Source organism: Bombina bombina, chromosome 1 (genome assembly GCF_027579735.1).
Source record: "Bombina bombina isolate aBomBom1 chromosome 1, aBomBom1.pri, whole genome shotgun sequence".
NCBI lineage: Eukaryota > Metazoa > Chordata > Amphibia > Anura > Bombinatoridae > Bombina > Bombina bombina.
In genome coordinates this window covers 1177543859-1177564788 of record NC_069499.1, presented here as the reverse complement: position 1 = coordinate 1177564788, position 20930 = coordinate 1177543859, and the positions used below count along the sequence as shown (strand labels likewise).

The following is a 20930-nucleotide window of genomic DNA, read 5'->3' as shown; positions in this document are numbered from 1 at the left end:
GTTAGTTCATGTGTTTCATATAGATAACACTGGGCTCATGCACGTGAAGTTATTTAAGAGTCAGCACTAATTGCCTAAAATTAATGTTTGTCAAAAGATCTGAGATAAGGAGGCAGTCAGCAGAAGCTTAGATAAAAGGTAATTACAGAGTTAAAAAGCATATTTCTTTTTAATGACACGATGAGTCCACGGATCATCTAATTACTACTGGGAATATCACGCCCAGCAGGAGGCGGCAAAGAGCACCACAGCAAAGCGGATAAATATCAACTCCCTTCCCTCCCACCAGAATCATTCTCTATGCCTACGTTAGAGCAAGGAAGTGGTAAAGTTAGGTGTTAGAAGAAGATTCTTCAATCAAGAGTTTTTTTTTATTTTTCTAAGTAGTGCAAGATTGTGCTGCTTTGTCCTAGGGTGTAGCCGTAGTCCACATCAGTCTTCAGTAGAGCAGTGGTGGCTTGTGGGACATAATTCTCATTGCGACTCCCATATACTGATGCTGCCCTATCTATGAAAGTCTGAGGGATTTACTCAGTCCTTTCTCTTATTTCACAGGTCCATGTGAGGGAGAGGGCCTCTCAAACCTGGGAGCTGCCTCGCTGTCGGGCAGATAAGGAGGCAAGTGCTTACTTTATATTCTGGGGTTACAAGATGAGACTCAGAATAAGGGGCACTTTATTTATTTGGGATCAAATAAAGGCTCAGTGGATTGGGCTATTTAATGTGGACAGCACGCAGGCACTGGGGCTTGAAAAACATAATTTATGCTTACCTGATAAATTCCTTTCTCCTGTAGTGTAGTCAGTCCACGGGTCATCCATTACTTATGGGATATTAACTCCTCCCCAACAGGAAGTGCAAGAGGATCACCCAAGCAGAGCTGCTATATAGCTCCTCCCCTCTACGTCACACCCAGTCATTCGACCGAAAACCAAACGAGAAAGGAGAAACTATAGGGTGCAGTGTTGACTGGAGTATAATTTAAAATTTAGACCTGCCATAAAAAACAGGGCGGGCCGTGGACTGACTACACTACAGGAGAAAGGAATTTATCAGGTAAGCATAAATTATGTTTTCTCCTGTTAAGTGTAGTCAGTCCACGGGTCATCCATTACTTATGGGATACCAATACCAAAGCTAAAGTACACGGATGACGGGAGGGACAGGCAGGATCTTTATACGGAAGGAACCACTGCCTGAAGAACCTTTCTCCCAAAAACAGCCTCCGAAGAAGCAAAATTGTCAAATTTGTAAAATTTGGAAAAAGTATGAAGAGAAGACCAAGTTGCAGCCTTGCAAATCTGTTCAACAGAGGCCTCATTCTTAAAGGCCCAAGTGGAAGCCACAGCTCTAGTAGAATGAGCTGTAATCCTTTCAGGAGGTTGCTGTCCAGCAGTCTCATAGGCTAAACGTATTATGCTACGAAGCCAAAAGGATAGAGAGGTAGCAGATGTTTTTTGACCTCTCCTCTGTCCAGAATAAACGACAAACAGGGAAGAAGTTTGGCGAAAATCTTTAGTTGCCTGTAAATAAAATTTCAGGGCACGGACTACGTCTAGATTGTGCAGAAGTCGTTCCTTCTTTGAAGAAGGGTTAGGGCACAATGATGGAACAACAATCTCTTGATTGATATTCTTGTTAGTGACTACCTTAGTTAAGAACCCAGGTTTAGTACGCAGAACTACCTTATCTGAATGAAAAATCAGATAAGGAGAATCACAATGTAAGGCTGATAACTCAGAGACTCTACGAGCCGAGGAAATAGCCATTAAAAACAGAACTTTCCAAGATAACAGCTTGATATCAATGGAATGAAGGGGTTCAAACGGAACACCCTGTAAAACATTAAGAACTAAATTTAAGCTCCACGGTGGAGCTACAGTCTTAAACACAGGCTTAATCCTAGCCAAAGCCTGACAAAAAGCCTGAACGTCTGGAACTTCTGACAGACGTTTGTGTAAAAGGATGGACAGAGCTGAGATCTGTCCCTTTAAAGAACTTGCAGATAAACCCTTTTCTAAAAGTTCTTGTATAAAAGACAATATCCTAGGAATCCTAACCTTACTCCATGAGTAACTCTTGCATTCGCACCAGTGTAAGTATTTACGCCATATCTTATGGTAAATTTTCCTGGTAACAGGTTTCCTAGCCTGTATTAAGGTATCAATTACTGATAAAATCAAGCGTTCAATTTCCATGCAGTCAGCTTCAGAGAAATTAGATTTTGATGTTTGAAAGGACCCTGAATTAGAAGGTCCTGTCTCAGAGGCAGAGACCAAGGTGGACAGGATGACACGCATACCAGGTCCTGCGTGGCCACGCAGGCGCTATTAGAATCACCGATGCTTTCTCCTGTTTGATCCTGGCAATCAAACGAGGAAGCATCGGGAAGGGTGGAAACACATAAGCCATCCTGAAGGTCCAAGGTGCTGTCAAGGCATCTATCAGGACCGCTCCCGGGTCCCTGGACCCGTAACAAGGAAGCTTGGCGTTCTGGCGAGACGCCATGAGATCCATATCTGGTTTGCCCCAACGTCGAAGTATTTGGGCAAAGACCTCCGGATGAAGTTCCCACTCCCCTGGATGAAAAGTCTGGCGACTTAGGAAATCCGCCTCCCAGTTCTCCACTCCTGGGATGTGGATTGCTGACAGGTGGCAAGAGTGAGACTCTGCCCAGCGAATTATCTTTGATACTTCCATCATCGCTAGGGAACTCCTTGTCCCTCCCTGATGGTTGATGTAAGCCACAGTCGTGATGTTGTCCGACTGAAACCTGATGAACCTCAGAGTTGCTAACTGAGGCCAAGCCAGAAGGGCATTGAGAACTGCTCTCAATTCCAGAATGTTTATTGGAAGGAGACTCTCCTCTTGAGTCCATGATCCCTGAGCCTTCAGGGAATTCCAGACAGCGCCCCAACCTAGTAGGCTGGCGTCTGTTGTTACAATTGTCCAGTCTGGCCTGCTGAAGGGCATCCCCCTGGACAGATGTGGCCGAGAAAGCCACCATAGAAGAGAATCTCTGGTCTCTTGATCCAGATTCAGCGTAGGGGACAAATCTGAGTAATCCCCATTCCACTGACTTAGCATGCACAATTGCAGCGGTCTGAGGTGCAGGCGTGCAAAAGGAACTATGTCCATTGCCGCTACCATTAAGCCGATTACCTCCATGCATTGAGCCACTGACGGGTGTTGAATGGAATGAAGGACACGGCAAGCATTTAGAAGCTTTGTTAACCTGTCCTCTGTCAGGTAAATTTTCATTTCTACAGAATCTATAAGAGTCCCCAAGAAGGGAACTCTTGTGAGTGGTAAGAGAGAACTCTTCTCCTCGTTCACTTTCCACCCATGCGACCTTAGAAATGCCAGTACTAACTCTGTATGAGACTTGGCAGTTTGGAAGCTTGACGCTTGTATCAGAATGTCATCTAGGTACGGAGCTACCGAAATTCCTCGCGGTCTTAGTACAGCCAGAAGAGAGCCCAGAACCTTTGTAAAGATTCTTGGAGCCGTAGCCAACCCGAAGGGAAGAGCTACAAACTGGTAATGCCTGTCTAGGAAGGCAAACCTTAGATACCGGTAATGTTCTTTGTGAATCGGTATGTGAAGGTAAGCATCCTTTAAATCCACTGTGGTCATGTACTGACCTCTTTGGATCATGGGTAAGATTGTTCGAATAGTTTCCATTTTGAACGATGGAACTCTTAGGAATTTGTTTAGGATCTTTAAATCCAATATTGGTCTGAAGGTTCCCTCTTTTTTGGGAACCACAGATTTGAGTAAAACCCTTGTCCGTGTTCCGACCGCGGAACTGGGTGGATCACTCCCATTAGTAAAAGGTCTTGTACACAGCGTAGAAACGCCTCTTTCTTTATCTGTTTGTTGACAACCTTGAAAGGTGAAATCTCCCTTGTGGAGGAGAAGCTTTGGAAGTCCAGAAGATATCCCTGAGATATGATCTCCAACGCCCAGGGATCCTGGACATCTCTTGCCCAAGCCTGGGCGAAGAGAGAGAGTCTGCCCCCCACTAGATCCGTTTCCGGATCGGGGGCCCTCACTTCATGCTGTCTTAGGGGCAGCAGCAGGTTTTCTGGCCTGCTTGCCCTTGTTCCAGGTCTGGTTAGGTTTCCAGCCTTGTCTGTAGCGAGCAACAGCTCCTTCCTGTTTTGGAGCAGAGGAAGTTGATGCTGCTCCTGCCTTGAAGTTACGAAAGGCACGAAAATTAGACTGTCTAGCCCTAGGTTTGGCTCTGTCTTGAGGCAGGGCATGGCCTTTACCTCCCGTAATATCAGCGATAATTTCTTTCAAACCGGGCCCGAATAAAGTCTGCCCCTTGAAAGGTATGTTAAGTAATTTAGATTTAGAAGTTACATCAGCTGACCAGGATTTTAGCCACAGCGCTCTGCGTGCCTGAATGGCGAATCCGGAATTCTTAGCCGTAAGTTTAGTTAAATGTACTACGGCATCAGAAATAAATGAATTAGCTAGCTTAAGGGTTTTAAGCTTGTGTGTAATCTCATCTAATGGCGCCGAGTCAAGGGTCTCTTCCAGAGACTCAAACCAAAATGCTGCCGCAGCCGTGACAGGCGCAATGCATGCAAGGGGTTGCAATATAAAACCTTGTTGAACAAACATTTTCTTAAGGTAACCCTCTAACTTTTTATCCATTGGATCTGAAAAGGCACAGCTATCCTCCACCGGGATAGTGGTACGCTTAGCTAAAGTAGAAACTGCTCCCTCCACCTTAGGGACCGTTTGCCATAAGTCCCGTGTGGTGGCGTCTATTGGAAACATTTTTCTGAATATAGGAGGGGGTGAGAAAGGCACACCGGGTCTATCCCACTCCTTAGTAACAATTTCAGTAAGTCTCTTAGGTATAGGAAAAACGTCAGTACACGTCGGTACCGCAAAATATTTATCCAACCTACACATTTTCTCTGGGATTGCAACTGTGTTACAATCATTCAGAGCCGCTAACACCTCCCCTAGTAATACACGGAGGTTTTCCAGCTTAAACTTAAAATTTGAAATGTCTGAATCCAGTTTATTTGGATCAGATCCGTCACCCGCAGAATGAAGCTCTCCGTCCTCATGCTCTGCAAATTGTGACGCAGTATCAGACATGGCCCTAGCATTATCAGCGCACTCTGTTCTCACCCCAGAGTGATCTTGTTTACCCCTAAGTTCTGGCAATTTAGACAAAACTTCAGTCATAACATTAGCCATGTCTTGTAGAGTGATTTGTAATGGCCGCCCTGATGTACTTGGCGTTACAATATCACGCACCTCCTGAGCGGGAGATGCAGGTACTGACACGTGAGGCAAGTTAGTCGGCATAACTTCCCCCTCGTTGTCTGGTGAATGTTGCTTAACATGTACAGATTGACTTTTATTTAAAGTAGCATCAATGCAATTAGTACATAAATTTCTATTGGGCTCCACCTTGGCTTTTGAACATATTGCACAAAGAGATTCCTCTGTGTCAGACATGTTTAAACAAACTAGCAATTAGACTAGCAAGCTTGGAAATACTTTTCAACTAAATTTACAAGCAATATGCAAAACGTTACTGTGCCTTTAAGAAGCACACAAAAACTGTCACAGTTGAATAACAATGAACCGGATTAGTTATAGAAACCAAATTTTCACAGTAAAAAGCATAAATTTAGCAAAGGATTGCACTCATTAGCAATGGATGATTAACCCTTAATATCAGAAAAAACGGATAACAATTGAAAATATAAGCGTTTTTATCACAGTCAAAGCACAGTCTCACAGGTCTGCTGTGAGTGATTACCTCCCTCAAAACTAGTTTTGAAGACCCCTGAGCTCTGTGGAGACGTCCTGGATCATGCAGGGAGAAAAAGGCAGACTGTGACTGAATTTCTGATGCGTAGTAAAAGCGCCAAAATAGGCCCCTCCCACTCACAATACAATAGTGAGGGAAGCTCAGTAAACTGTTTTAATTTAAAACAAACGACAGCCATGTGGAAAATAACGCCCAAAACAATTTTTCACCAAGTACCTCAGATAATTAAACGATTTAACATGCCAGCAAACGTTTAAAATCTAATTTATGAAATGTCATTAAAAGCCTGCTGCTAGTCGCTCACACTGCAAGTTAGGCTAAAAGTTATATGCATACAGTATTTTCCCAGTGAAGTGCCATTCCCCAGAAATACTTAAGTGTAAACATGCATACATATCAGCCTGATACCAGTTGCTACTACTGCATTTAAGGCTGTACTTACATTATATCGGTATTAGCAGTATTTTCTCAGTCAATTCCATTCCTTAGAAAATAATATACTGCAACATACCTCTTTGCAGGTGAACCTGCCCGCTGTCCCCTGATCTGAAGTTACCTTACTCCTCAGAATGGCCGAGAACAGCAAATGGATCTTAGTTACGTCCGCTAAGATCATACACAAAACTCAGGTAGATTCTTCTTCAAATTCTGCCTGAAAAGAAAACAACACACTCCGGTGACGTTTAAAATAACAAACTTTTTATTGAAGATATAAAAACTAAGTTTAATCACCACAGTCCTCTCACACATCCTATCTATTAGTTGGGTGCAAGAGAATGACTGGGTGTGACGTAGAGGGGAGGAGCTATATAGCAGCTCTGCTTGGGTGATCCTCTTGCACTTCCTGTTGGGGAAGAGTTAATATCCCATAAGTAATGGATGACCCGTGGACTGACTACACTTAACAGGAGAAAACTATGTATGACATAATGGTGGTTCCTTACTCCTGGCGGTTTCACTAAGTAAAGACATACCGACCGGGAGAACACTGGTTGTTACGCCCACGATGAGCGGTTCCAGAGGGGGAGGCAATTTTCATTGCGCGCCTTTTTATTTTTCTCCCTTACTTCCTGTCTTCGGAAGGGGTAAACAGTGCAGCATCCTTGTTATGTATAGCGCTCATTTGATGCATGCGCTATAACGGAGCTCCATCTCCTACTGGGTAAAATATATCACTAGAGACTCTTGCTCAGATCCGGGTCGTCAGGCAGGTAGGCACCTCAGCTCAGCTGCTGAGGGGTAGAGGTGTTTTTAAGTACTGTTTAGACTTGTGGTCGTTTCTGCAATAAGAAAAAAAGTTAACGTTTAAAATTTAAAGCAACAGTAACGTTTTTTGCTTTAATTTTTGGTTAGATATTTAAACATTTTATTTGATATCTGGCCCCATTGTGAATTAGAATGGACCAAGAGGCTGTGCAAAATGTCACTTGTACTTTGTGTTTTAATGCCAATGTGGAACCACCAATCCCTTTCTGTTCCTCATGCATTGAGAGAACTTTAAGTTACAGGGATAGACATTTCTCTGAAACAACATTTTCTAAGGAGGATGCTGTTCAGAAGTCTAATGTCAATGCTCAATATATGCTGCAGCTTTCTCCTCAAGCGTCCCATCTGGTTTCGCCCACACATGCAGTGCAATGCGCTTCCTCTGTAACTCCCCTAGGAGTTACTTTGCAAGACATTGCTTCTCTCATGTCCTCTGCGGTTTCTGATGCGTTATCTGCCTTTCCCATGTTGAAGGGGAAGCGCAAGAGGAAGAGTAGACATTCAGTAGGTGAGGTTACTGATGCAGTCGTTGCTATTTCGGATGCCCCCTTCCAGAAGCCTGAGGAGGAGGATCCTTTGGTAGCATCTGAGTGTGAAATCTCAGACTCTGACAGTGTAATACCTACTGCTGATATTGAAGTTGTATCCTTCAGGTTTAAGCTTGAGCACCTCCATCTGTTGCTTAAGGAGGTTTTAGCTACATTAGACGACAGCGACACTATGGTCGTTGGTAATCCGAAGAAATCCAGTAAGCTAAACAAATATTTTGAGGTATCTTCCTCGATAGAGGTTTTTCCTGTACCAGACCAGGCTTCTGAAATCATTGCCAAGGAGTGGGATAGACCGGGTATCCCTTTTTCTTCATCTCCTATATTTAAAAAGATGTTCCCCATAGCTGACTATCAGGGAGGCTTGGCAAACAGTCCCCAGGGTGGAAGGGGCAGTTTCCACTTTAGCCAAGAGAACTACTATACCCAGAGGATAGTTGTGCTTTTAAGAATCCTATGGATAAAAAATTAGAGGGGTTACTCAAAAAGATGTATGTACACCAGGGGTAGCAATAACAACCTGCAGTGTGCATTACTACCGTTACTAGCGTGGCGGCGTATTGGTTTGACGCCTTGTCAGATGCTATCAGGACAGACACCCCCTTGATGAGATTCAGGATAGGATAAAAGCTCTTAAATTAGCTAATTCCTTTATCACTGATGCTTCCCTACAGGTTGTCAACTAGGAGCAAAAATATCAGGTTTTGCTGTTCTAGCCCGCAGAGCCTTATGGTTAAAACCTTGGTCTGCGGATGTGTCATCTAAGTCTAAACTTTTGGCAATTACTTAAAGGAAAGACCTTGTTTGGACCGGGATTAACAGAGATAATCTCTGATATTACGGGAGGAAAGGGTCATCTTCTCCCTCAGGATAAGAGAAGCAAACAAAAGGGACGCCAGTAATTTTTGCTCCTTTCGTAATTTCAAGGAAAATTCTTCCGCTTCCTCTTCCAAGCAAGACCAATCTAAAACTTCCTGGAGAGCCAATCAGTCTTGGAATAAGGGAAAGCAGTCCAAGAAGCCTGCTATTGACTCAATATCATCATGCATGGGCCTGCCCCCGATCCGGGACCGGATCTTGTTGGGGGCAGGCATTACTTCTTCGTTCAGGCTTGGGTACGAGATGTGCAGGATCCCTGGGCAGTGGACATAGTGTCCCAGGGATACAAGAGAGAGTTCAAAAGTTTTCCTCCCAGAGGCAGATTTCTGCTTTCAAGATTATATGTAGACCAGACAAGAGAGGCATTCTTACATTGTGTAAGAGACTTTTTCGACCTGGGATTGATAGTTCCTGTTCCGATACAGAAACAGGGTCTGGGGTTTTAATCCAATCTGTTCGTAATTCCCAAAAAAGAGGGAACTTTCAGGCCAATTTTAGATCTCAACAGTCTAAACAAATTTCTCAGGGTACCGTCCTTCAAGATGGAAACTATTCGTTCCATTCTTCCTTTAGTCCAAGAGGGTCAATTTATGACAACAGTGGATTTAAAGGACGCATACCTGCATTTTCCCATTCACAGGGATCATCACAAGTTTCTACGGTTTGCCTTTCTAGACAAACACTTCAAATATGTGGCCCTTCCTTTCAGTCTTGCCACAGCTCCCAGAATTTTCTCAAAGGTTCTGGGATCTCTGTTGGCGGTGCTCCGATTACGGGGCATTGCAGTGGTGCCCTATCTGGACGATATTCTGGTTCAGGCGCCATCCTTTCAACAAGCAAGGTCCCACACGGAAATGTTATCTTTCCTGCGAACTCATGGATGGAAGGTCCTCAAAGGAAGCGTTATGTGAAACGCGCGTCAGGGGCACTAGCACGAGGTTATGGAACCTCTATTTTAACCAAACTGACTCAGTTTAAAATTGACTAGCGCCTTAGTGTTGATTCAAATACATAGTGGCAGTTAATGTTAATTCAGGTCTCCGCTATAGAAGAGACCTTTTTCAGCTCAGTCAGACATCTTCCTTTCAGTGGTTAACTTGTTGGTTTATTACACAGCTTAGCTGAACTTAAGTTTTTATTTGTATCTTTTTCTCTATGGCAAAAGGGAATAGTTAAAGGTATCTGCGGTACATTGAGATTTTAAACCGAATTTAGCGATGTACATTTTCTGGCGCAAAAATAGAGCATTGATTTCCTCAACAGATATCTGTGTGTGTTGCATAAATATATTACTCATGGCTTTAGCTAATATATGAATATAACATTGTTTAATTATATTATCAAGCATAAAGCGTATTATAACAATTATAATTATTGCAACAAAGAGGCAAACACAGACAAAAACATTGGGGATATTAATTGCGCCAACATATAGCTGGCAACTCTCTCTGACCTTAAAGGTACATACCGTACTTTAGAGCTGCCAACGATCTTGCTTCAACTTAGGTTCTTTAACAAAAAATCAGTACAGCCTGCAAATTTGTTAATCACAAACCAAAGAAACAATGTAACCAACAGTTTGGTTTGCGACTGAACTACCAAAATACACACACTGTGTGTGCTGGTGATTATTTTGTAACCTTATATTTTAGCACACAAATTAACAAATTTTATTGTTCATTATATATAATAGTGTGGTGCTTTTCTGTGAAATTACATACCAGACACAATATGCTATAACTGCTGATTACATATTTGTTTACCCACAGGAGTTAATTACTTGTATAAACACACATATTATAAATACCTCTTGTGAGCAAACGACTAACATTAAACAGGTGCATTCTAGATTATTGCACTTTCTGAGCTCCAGCAAGTTTTAACTGTATGTGTGTGTGTGCGTGAGTACTAGTCCAGCCGGACTATTACTTTTTTTCTCCCAATAAAGTTATTTAGTGTGAATGAAGATGTCTGTGTTATTTTAAAGAATCTAAATTTTCATATCACTCTTTTGAGAATATTTCAGTAGTGGGTCTTAGTATTTAACTAATCCAGTTACCTACAGTCTTTTTCTTAGCGCTGCAAATTTTCTTTTTTGCATCTCTCAGTACAAGCTTAGATAAAACCTCTGTGAGGGTAGTATTCATAACTGCGGCCATATCTTGCTGGGTGAAAGAATTAGACGCACTAGAAGTACTTGGCGTCGCTTGTGCGGGCGTTATTGGTTGTGACACTTGGGGAGAATTAGATGGCATAACCTGATTCCCTTCTGACTGAGAATCATCCTGCGACATACTTTTAGTAGCTAAAAAATGTTCTTTGCAATTTATTGACCTTTCAGTGCGAGGGACACATTCTAAGTGGGGGTTCCACAATGGCTTCTAAACATATTGAACAATGACTTTCTTTAATGTCAGACATGTTGAACAGGCTAGTAATGACTACAAACAAGCATGAAAACACTTTATTTAGTGAAAAAAAATAACAATCTTAAAAAACGGTACTGCGCCTTTAAGAGGAAAAAAAGCATACACGTTCTGCAAAACTGCTTTAAAATGCACCAAATTTTTCAAATTTTTGCAAGCAGACTCAATATGTGTAGTTAAGTTTGCCCCACAAGGAAATTTAACATTTAACCCCTTAATATGCAAACCAGATTGAAATTAGGCCTAAATCCGTAAAAAAAAACACCCCCAGCACCTTGCGACAGCCCTGCTGTGGCGCCTACCTGCCCTCAGGGCAGTTGCCCAAAAAACGTGATTGCCCACAAAACGTTAGAGCACTCGCAGTTCATAAAACGTTTGCCCACAAACATTCAAAACTCAGTGTCAACCATTTTTGTAATTAACCCCTTATGCAAGCTTAGTAATGCCTTTCTATAACTCTTAGGATTACTGCTTACCCTTACCCTCATGGGGATACTGTCAGCCTTTTTGAAATACACAGTCTCTCCAGAAAAAAATACTTTACATACCTCACTGCTTTATAACATGAAAACGTTCCTCACACTGAAGTTTCCTGCACCCTTCAGCCTCTGTGGGAACTGTACTGGATCTTAGTTACAAATGCTAAGATCATCATCCTCCAGGCAGAAGTCTTCATCCATCTGCTGCCTGAGAGTAAATAGTACACACCGGTACCATTTAAAACAAAAAAACTCTTTCTTGAAGAAATTAAAAACTAATATTTTATCACCTCTTTCACTTTACTCTTCCTAGTACTTAGAGTAGGCAAAGAGAATGACTGGGGGGTGGAGCTATATAGACAGCTCTGCTGTGGTGCTCTTTGCCACTTCCTGTTAGCAGGAGGATAATATCCCACAAGTAAAGGATGAATAAGTGGACTTGTCGTACCTTATAGAAGAAAGTAGTTTAATATGCAAAAAATATATAGGCTCAAACGGAGGAGCCTGCAAAGCCTTTAAAACCAAATTAAGACTCCAAGGAGGAGAAATTGATTTAATAACAGGCTTGATACGAACCAAAGCCTGAACAAAACAGTTAACGTAAGGAAGATTGCTCTTTGTTTTATTTCATAGAAACATTGCTAGAGATTTGTCCCTTCAAAAGTACTTGCAGACAAAACTTTATCCAAACCATCCTGAAGAAACTGTAAAATTCTAGGAATTCTAAAAAAATGCCAAGAGAATTTATGAGAAGAACACCATAAAAACATAATTTATGTTTACCTGATAAATGTATTTCTCTTGTGGTGTATCCAGTCCACGGATCATCCATTACTTGTGGGATATTCTCCTTCCCAACAGGAAGCTGCAATAGGATCACCCACAGCAGAGCTGTCTATATAGCTCCTCCCCTTCCTGCCACCTCCAGTCATTCGACCGAAGACAAGCAAGAGAAAGGAGAAACTATAGGGTGCAGTGGTGACTGTAGTTTAACAAATAAAATATACCTGCCTTAAAATGACAGGGCGGGCCGTGGACTGGATACACCACAAGAGAAATAAATTTATCAGGTAAGCATAAATTATGTTTTCTCTTATAAGGTGTATCCAGTCCACGGATCATCCATTACTTGTGGGATACCAATACCAAAGCTAAAGTACACGGATGAAGGGAGGGACAAGGCAGGTACTTAAACGGAAGGTACCACTGCCTGCAAAACCTTTCTCCCAAAAATAGCCTCCGAAGAAGCAAAAGTATCAAATTTCTAGAATTTTGAAAAGATATGAAGCGAAGACCAAGTCGCCGCCTTGCAAATCTGTTCAACAGAAGCCTCATTTTTAAAAGCCCATGTGGAAGCCACAGCTCTAGTAGAATGAGCTGTAATCCTTTCAGGAGGCTGCTGGCCAGCAGTCTCATAAGCTAAGCGTATTATACTTCTTAGCCAAAACGAAAGAGAAGTTGCCGAAGCCTTTTGGCCTCTCCTCTGTCCAGAGTAGAAAACAAACTAAGCAGATGTTTGACGAAAATCTTTAGTAGCTTGTAAATAAAACTTTAAAGCTCGAACCACGTCAAGATTGTGTAATAGACGTTCCTACTTTGAAGAAGGATTAGGACACAATGACGGAACAACAATCTCCTAATTGATATTCTTATTAGATACCAGGTTTGGTACGCAAAACCCAGGTTTGGTACGCAAAACTACCTTATCTGCATGGAAGATCAGATAAGGGGAATCACACTGTAAGGCAGATAACTCGGAAACTCTACAACGAGCTGAGGAAATAGCTACCAAAAACAGAACTTTCCAAGATAAAAGCTTGATATCTATGGAATGAAGAGGTTCAAACGGAACCCCTTGGAGAACTTTAAGAACCAAATTTAAACTCCATGGAGGAGCAACTGGTTTAAGCACAGGCTTGATTCTAACTAAAGCCTGACAAAACGCCTGAACATCTGGAACATCCGCCAGACGCTTGTGCAAAAGAATAGACAGAGCAGAAATCTGTCCCTTTAAGGAACTAGCTGACAATCCCTTTTCCAATCCTTCTTGGAGAAAAGATAATATCCTGGGAATCCTGACTTTACTCCATGAGTAACCCTTGGATTCACACCAAAAAAGATATTTACGCCATATCTTATGATAGATTTTCCTGGTAACAGGCTTTCGTACATGAATTAAGGTATCAATAACTGACTCTGAGAAGCCACGCTTTGATAAAATCAAGCGTTCAATCTCCAGGCAGTCAGTCTCAGAGAAATTAGATTTGGATGGTTGAAAGGACCCTGAAGTAGAAGGTCCTGTCTCAGAGGCAGAGTCCATGGTGGAAGGGATGACATGTCCACCAGATCTGCATACCAAGTCCTGCGTGGCCACACAGGAGCTATCAAAATCACCGATGCTCTCTCCTGCTTGATTTTGGCAATCAGACGAGGGAGCAGAGGAAACGGTGGAAACACATAAGCCAGGTTGAAGGACCAAGGCGCTGCTAGAGCATCTATCAGCGTTGCCTTGGGATCCCTGGACCTGGATCCGTAACAAGGTAGTTTGGCGTTCTGGCAAGACGCCATGAGATCCAGTTCTGGTTTGCCCCAACGTTGAACCAATTGTGCAAACACCTCCGGATGGATTCCCACTCCCCCGGATGAAAAGTCTGTCGACTTAGAAATTAAGCCGATTACTTCCATACACTGAGCCACCGAAGGGCGAGAAGTAGAATAAAGAACACGGCAAGAATTTAGAAGTTTTGATAACCTGGTCTCTGTCAGGTAAATCCTCATTTCTACAGAATCTATCAGAGTTCCCAGAAAGGAAACTCTTGTGAGAGGGGATAGAGAACTCTTCCCTTCGTTCACTTTCCACCCGTGCGACCTCAGAAATGCCAGAACTATATCCGTATGAGACTTGGCAATTTGGAAATTTGACGCCTGTATCAGAATGTCGTCTAAATAAGGGGCCACTGCTATGCCCAGTGGCCTTAGGACCGCCAGAAGTGACCCCAGAACCTTTGTAAAGATTCTTGGAGCTGTAGCTAAACCAAAGGGAAGAGCTACAAACTGGTAATGCCTGTCCAGGAAGGCAAACCAAAGAAACCGATGATCTTTGTGTATCAGAATGTGAAGATAAGCATCCTTTAAATCCACTGTAGTCATGTATTGACCCTCCTGGATCATAGGTAGGATGGTACGAATAGTCTCCATCTTGAATGATGGGACCCTGAGAAATTTGTTTAGGATCTTGAGATCTAAGATTGGTCTGAAGGTTGCCTGCTTCTTGGGAACCACAAACAGATTTGAATAGAAGCCTTGTCCCTGTTCCTCCTTTGGAACTGGGTGGATCACTCCCATAACTAGGAGGTCTTGAACACAATGTAAGAATGCCTCTCTCTTTATCTGGTTTGCAGATAATTGTGAAAGGTGAAATCTCCCTTTTGGAGGGGAAGCTTTGAAGTCCAGAAGATATCCCTGGGATACAATTTCCAACGCCCAGGGATCCTGGACATCTCTTGCCCAAGCCTGGGCTTAGAGAGAAAGTCTGCCCCCTACTAGATCCGTTACCGGGTCGGGGGCCAATCCTTCATGCTGTCTTAGAGGCAGCAGCAGGCTTTTTGGCCTGCTTACCTTTGTTCCAAGCCTGGTTAGGTCTCCAGACCGACTTGGACTGGGCAAAAGTTCCCTCTTGTTTTGTATTAGAGGAAGTTGATGCCGCGCTCGTTTAAAAGTTTCGAAAGGCACGAAAATTAGTCTGTTTGGTCCTTGATTTATTAGACCTGTCCTGAGGGAGGGCATGTCCTTTCCCTTCCGTGATATCAGAAATGATCTCCTTCAAACCAGGCCCGAATAGGGTCTGCCCCTTGAAGGGAATATTAAGAAGCTTAGACTTTGAAGTAACGTCAGCTGACCATGATTTAAGCCATAGCACCCTACGCGCCTGAATAGCAAAACCAGAATTCTTAGCCGTTAGTTTAGTCAAATGAACAATGGCATCAGAAACAAATGAATTGGCTAGCTTAAGTGCTCTAAGCTTGTCAAGTATATCGTCCAATGGGGTCTCTACCTGTAAAGCCTTTTCCAGAGACTCAAACCAGAAAGGCGCCGTAGCAGTGACTGGAGCGATGCATGCAAGAGGTTGTAGAATAAAACCTTGTTGAATAAACATTTTCTTAACCCTCTAACTTTTTATCCATTGGATCTAAGAAAGCACAACTGTCCTCGACGGGGATAGTAGTACGCTTAGCTAGGGTAGAAACTGCTCCCTCCACCTTAGGGACCGTTTGCCATAAGTCCCGTGTGGCGGCATCTATTGGAAACAATTTCTTAAAAATAGGAGGGGGAGAGAACGGTACACCTGGTCTATCCCATTCCTTAGTAATAATTTCTGAAAACCTTTTAGGTATTGGAAAAGCATCAGTGAAAACAGGCACTGCATAGTATTTATCCAATCTGCACAATTTCTCTGGCACTGCAATGGTGTCACAGTAATTCAGAGTAGCTAAAACCTCCCTGAGCAACACGCGGAGGTGTTCAAGCTTAAATTTAAATGTTGCTATATCAGAATCAGGTTGAATCATCTTCCCTAAGTCAGAAACATCACCCACAGAAAGAAGCTCTCCTTCCTCAGCTTCTGCATATTGTGAGGGGGTATCAGACATAGCTATTAAAGCGTCAGAGTGCTCTGTATTCCTTCTAACCCCAGAGCTGTCTCGCTTTCCTCGTAACCCAGGTAGTCTGGCTAATACCGCTGACAGTGTATTATCCATGACTGCCGCCATGTCTTGTAAAGTAAACGCCATGGGCGCGCTAGATGTGCTTGGCGCCACTTGAGCGTGAGTCCCGTGAGCGGGAGTCAAAGGCTCTGACACGTGGGGCGAGTTAGTCGGCATAACTTCCCCCTTGTCAGATTCCTCTGGTGATAAATCTTTTAAAGACAGAATATGGTCTTTATAACAAAGTGAAATCAGTACATTTGGTACACATTCTAAGAGGGGGTTTCACCATGGCTTCTAAACATAATGAACACGGAGTTTCCTCTATGTCAGACATGTTTAAACAGACTAGCAATGAGACCAGCAAGTTTGGAAAACACTTTAAAGAAAGTTAACAAGCAAAAAATAAAAAACGGTACTGTGCCTTTATTTGAATTTGAAAAACAGTGAAAAAAAGCAGTAAATCAAACGAAATTTTTACAGTGTGTATAATAGGCTAACAGAGCATTGCACCCACTTGCAAATGGATGATTAACCCCTTAGTTTCAAAAACGGATTTAAAAAAAACGAAATAGACGTTTTTTAACAGTCACAACCAACTGCCACAGCTCTGCTGTGGCCCTACCTTGCCATACAAACGACTTTGGAAAGCACCAAAACCCTTCAGAGAGGTCCTAAGCATTCAGGGAACTCCTTCAGAAAACTGTATGTCTCAGTCTGCAAAAGTTAATGCGCATCTAGGCGCGAAATTAGGCCCCTCCCACTTCCTGTCAACACAGTGAGAGGCCTAACAAAATTATCCTAGGCAAAATTTAGCCAGCCATGTGGAAAAAAACTAGGCCCCAATAAAGTTTACGTGGGCCAGTGGCGCAATGGATAACGCGTCTGACTACGGATCAGAAGATTGTAGGTTCGACTCCTACCTGGCTCGTGGAGTTGAGCAGCTAATTGGTTCCCAATAAAGTTTATCACCAGAAAGCATATAAAAACCGTTTAAGCACTCCCAGCAAACGTTTTATATTTCAGTAATTTGAAAAAATAATAAGTGTGATACCTCTAATAGTAAGCATGATACTAGTCGTTATTAAATCACTGTAATCAGGCTTACCTTAAATAAATCTGGTATCAACAGCATTTTCTAGCATATACATTTCTCTAGAAAAATTTAGACTGCACATACCTCATAGCAGGATACCTTGCACGCCATTCCCCAAGCTGAAGTTACCTCTCTCTTCAGTTATGTATGAGAACAGCAATGGATCTTAGTTACAACCTGCTAAGATCATTAGAGACCACAGGCAGACTTCTTCTATTTTCTGCCTGAGACCATAATAGTACAACTCCGGTACCATTTAAAAATAAAAAAACTTTTGAATTGAACAAAAAACAACTAAATTACACCACATCTCTCTAACTGCTTCCATGCTTGTCGAGAGCTGCAAGAGAATGACTGGAGGTGGCAGGAAGGGGAGGAGCTATATAGACAGCTCTGCTGTGGGTAATCCTCTTGCAGCTTCCTGTTGGGAAGGAGAATATCCAACAAGTAATAGATGATCCGTGGACTGGATACACCATACAAGAGAAATAGCCCCTAGCACAAGAGGGCTGGCCAAAGAGAGTGTAGCACAAGAGGGCTGGCCAAAGAGAGAGCAGCCCAAGATGGCAACTGGACATCCGAAGATCCACATACCAAACCTGTGATGCCATGCTGATGCCATCAGAATCACATGAAGCTGTTCCAATATGATCTTGGAGATCACCTTTGGAAGAAAAAAACAGACGAAAAACATAATTTATGCTTACCTGATAAATTTATTTCTCTTGTAGTGTATCCAGTCCACGGATCATCCATAACTTGTGGGATATTCTCCTTCCCAACAGGAAGTTGCAAGAGGATCACCCACAGCAGAGCTGCTATATAGCTCCTCCCCTAACTGTCATATCCAGTCATTCGACCGAAAACAAACAGAGAAAGGAGAAACCATAGGGTGCAGTGGTGACTGTAGTTTAATTAAAATTTAGACCTGCCTTAAAAGGACAGGGCGGGCCATGGACTGGATACACTACAAGAGAAATAAATTTATCAGGTAAGCATAAATTATGTTTTCTCTTGTTAAGTGTATCCAGTCCACGGATCATCCATTACTTGTGGGATACCAATACCAAAGCTAAAGTACAAGGATGATGGGAGGGACAAGGCAGGATTAAGCGGAAGGAACCACTGCCTGAAGAACCTTTCTCCCAAACACAGCCTCCGAAGAAGCAAAAGTATCAAATTTGTAAAATTTTGAAAAAGTGTGAAGCGAAGACCAAGTCGCAGCCTTGCAAATCTGTTCAACAGAGGCCTCATTTTTGAAGGCCCAGGTGGAAGCCACAGCTCTAGTAGAATGAGCTGTAATCCTTTCAGGGGGCTGCTGTCCAGCAGTCTCATAGGCTAGGAGTATTACGCTCCGAAGCCAAAAGGAAAGAGGTTGCCGAAGCTTTTTGACCTCTCCTCTGTCCAGAGTAAACGACAAACAGGGAAGATGTTTGACGAAAATCCTTAGTAGCTTGTAATTAAAACTTCAAGGCACGGACTACGTCCAGATTATGTAAAAGACATTCCTTCTTTGAAGAAGGATTAGGACACAATGATGGAACAACAATCTCTTGATTGATATTCTTGTTAGAAACCACCTTAGGTAAAAACCCAGGTTTGGTAAGCAGAACTACCTTATCTGCATGACAAATTAGATAAGGAGAATCACATTGTAAGGCAGATAGCTCAGAGACTCTCCGAGCCGAGGAAATAGCCATCAAAAACAGAACTTTCCAAGATAAAAGATTAATATCAATGGAATGAAGGGGTTCAAACGGAACTCCTTGAAGAACCTTAAGAACCAAGTTTAAGCTCCACGGGGGAGCAACAGGTTTAAACACAGGCTTAATTCTAACCAAAGCCTGGCAAAATGCCTGGACGTCTGGATGCTCTGCCAGACGCTTGTGCAAAAGAATAGACAGAGCAGAAATCTGTCCCTTTAAGGAACTAGCTGATAATCCTTTGTCCAAGCCCTCTTGGAGAAAGGACAATATTCTAGGAATATTAACCTTACTCCATGAGTAATTCTTGGATTCACACCAATAAAGATATTTACTCCATATCTTATGGTAGATTTTCCTGGTAACAGGCTTTCGTGCCTGTATTAAAGTATCAATGACTGACTCGGAGAAGCCACGCTTTGATAGAATCAAGCGTTCAATCTCCATGCAGTCAGTCTCAGAGAAATTAGATTTGGATGATTGAAAGGACCTTGTATCAGAAGGTCCTGTCTTAGAGGCAGAGTCCATGGTGGAAAGGACGACATGTCCACTAGGTCTGCATACCAAGTCCTGCGTGGCCAAGCAGGAGCTATCAGAATCACCAATGCTCCCTCCTGTTTGATTTTGGCAATCAGTCGAGGGAGCAGAGGAAATGGTGGAAACACATAAGCCAGGTTGAAGAACCAAGGCGCTGCTAGAGCATCTATCAGTGTCGCTTCTGGGTCCCTGGACCTGGATCCGTAACAAGGAAGCTTGGCGTTCTGGCGAGACGCCATGAGATCCAACTCTTGTTTGCCCCAACGATGAATCAACCGGATGGAAAGTCTGACGACTTAGAAAATCCACCTCCCAGTTCTCCACGCCTGGGATATGGTGTGCTGACAGGTGCCCAGCGAATTATCTTTGAGACTTCTAACATCGCTAGGGAACTCCTGGTTCCCCCTTGATGGTTGATGTAAGTCACAGTCGTGATGTTGTCCGACTGAAATCTGATGAACCTCAGTGTTGCTAACTGAGGCCAAGCCAGAAGAGCATTGAATATCGCTCTTAACTCCAGAATATTTATTGGAAGGAGTTTCTCCTCCCGAGTCCACGATCCCTGTGCCTTCAGGGAATTCCAGACTGCACCCCAACCTAAAAGGCTGGCATCTGTTGTTAGAATTGTCCAATCTGGCCTGCGAAAGGTCATACCCTTGGACAGGTGTACCCGAGACAACCACCAGAGAAGAGAATCTCTGGTCTCTTGATCCAGATTTAGCAGAGGGGACAAATCTGTGTAATCTCTATTCCACTGACTCAGCATGCATAATTGCAGCGGTCTGAGATGAAGGCGCGCAAATGGCACTATGTCCATTGCCGCTACCATTAAGCCGATTACCTCCATAAACTGAGCTACCGAAGGGCGCGGAATGGAGTGAAGAACACGGCAAGCATTTAGAAGTTTTGATAACCTGGACTCCGTCAGGTAAATTTTCATTTCTACAGAATCTATAAGAGTCCCTAAGAAGGAGACTCTTGTGATTGGGGATAGAGAACTATTTTCCTCGTTCACTTTCCACCCGTGCGACCTCAGAAATGCCAGAACTATCTCTGTATGAGACTTGGCAACTTGAAAGCTTGACGCCTGTATCAGGATGTCGTCTAGATACGGAGCCACCGCTATGCCCCGCGGTCTTAGAACCGCCAGAAGTGAGCCCAGAACATTTGTAAAGATTCTCGGAGCTGTAGCCAACCCGAAGGGAAGAGCTACAAATTGGTAATGCCTGTCTAGAAAGGCAAACCTTAGAAACCGATGATGATCTTTGTGAATCGGTATGTGAAGGTAGGCATCCTTTAAGTCCACTGTGGTCATGTACTGACCTTCTTGGATCATGGGTAGGATGGTCCGAATAGTTTCCATTTTGAAAGATGGAACTGAGGAATTTGTTTAAGATCTTTAGATCCAAAATTGGTCTGAAGGTTCCCTCTTTTTTGGGAACCACAAACAGATTTGAATAAAAACCCTGTCCTTGTTCCGTCCGCGG

General features: G+C 43.0%; 1 protein-coding gene and 1 non-coding gene across 2 annotated transcripts in view; one reads left to right on the top strand and one right to left on the bottom strand.

Moving 5' to 3' along the window:
- LOC128663856 (serine/threonine-protein kinase tousled-like 2) overlaps positions 1-20930 on the bottom strand; it is an 894029-nt gene that overhangs the window by 687928 nt on the left and 185171 nt on the right. The gene's annotated exons all lie outside the window — the stretch shown is intronic.
- TRNAR-ACG (transfer RNA arginine (anticodon ACG)) lies at positions 16966-17038 on the top strand. Its single transcript has one exon. It is a non-coding gene; the product is annotated as a tRNA-Arg (tRNA).